This window comes from Palaemon carinicauda, chromosome 29 (assembly GCF_036898095.1).
Source record: "Palaemon carinicauda isolate YSFRI2023 chromosome 29, ASM3689809v2, whole genome shotgun sequence".
In the NCBI taxonomy this organism is placed as follows: Eukaryota; Metazoa; Arthropoda; class Malacostraca; order Decapoda; family Palaemonidae; genus Palaemon; species Palaemon carinicauda.
Genome location: NC_090753.1, coordinates 81,350,629 through 81,351,858, shown reverse-complemented (window position 1 = coordinate 81,351,858; position 1,230 = coordinate 81,350,629).

The window sequence follows — 1,230 nt, the reverse complement described above, 5'->3', positions numbered from 1 at the left end:
TGAAATATTCAATTTAATGTTGTTACTGTTCCTGAAATATTTAATTTTTCCTTGATTCCTTTTCTCACTGGGCTGTTTTCCCTGTTGGAGCCCATGGGCTTATAACAACCTGCTTTTCCAACTAGGGTTGTAGCTTAGCAAATTATAATAATAATAATAATAAGGATTCTATATATTCAGGAGCCGATATGCTCAAATGACTAGTAGTAGTAGTAGTAGTAGTAGTAGTAGTAGTAGTAGTAGTAGTAGTAGTAGTAGCTAAGCTGCAACCCTAGTTGGAAAATCAGAATGTTATAATGAAAAGGTTACGAGATTAATTAATTTTAGATATCTTTATTCGTAATCACTTTCCACTGTTTTAATAACTTTCCTTCTAGATTATTCGCCTTAATATTCTCACAACAAAATAAAAATAAAATCTGAAACTTAAAACCGTTTTTCATTAAGTGATTAAAGTAAAGAATCTTTTGTTATTTAACTAAGAGCAACAAGAGACACTTAATTACTTTACAGGATTTAAGAAGAAAGATTATGGCGGCCTTGAGAAGTATAATACTAAGTTGTTCATTTTTTTTTACCTGTTTAGAAGAAAGTTCTTCATAAGTAAACACCTACGCATTGTCTATTGTATGTTGTTGTTGTCGTTGTTGTTGTTGTTGTTGTTGTTGTTGTTGTAGTAAAGGAGTTATTATTCATCTGTTTTGTTTTAATTAGATTATATTGCTGGTAGAAATGCTTATACTTTCATAATTATTTGATATCTTTTATAGAATCAATGTTGTTATTATTATCATTATTACTATTATTGTTATTATTATTATTATTATTATTATCATCCAAACTACAACCTTAAATAAATGATTGCATTCAACTCAACATAATTTTAACGATAAAATAAATTAAGCCCAGAATACAACTATTTTTACTCAATAAAATCCACTATACATAATTAAAAATTATGTGTTTATCCACCTCTAAGTCACCCCCCACCCCCTATGAAGACATGTTTATTCTATATGAATAAACATGCCCATGTAACTACTATACTGAACAGCATTGCAAACAAGTTACGGTATGTTCTTGTTTTAATCTGTATGACATCTCCTTTGTTGATATTACTTTTATTTTATCGTTTACTTGTTTACTTGTTGACTATTGTTTACATTTTATTTTTAATTTCGAAAAATATAATTCAATAGTCTAAAATTTTAAATGTCTGAGTGGATGTGT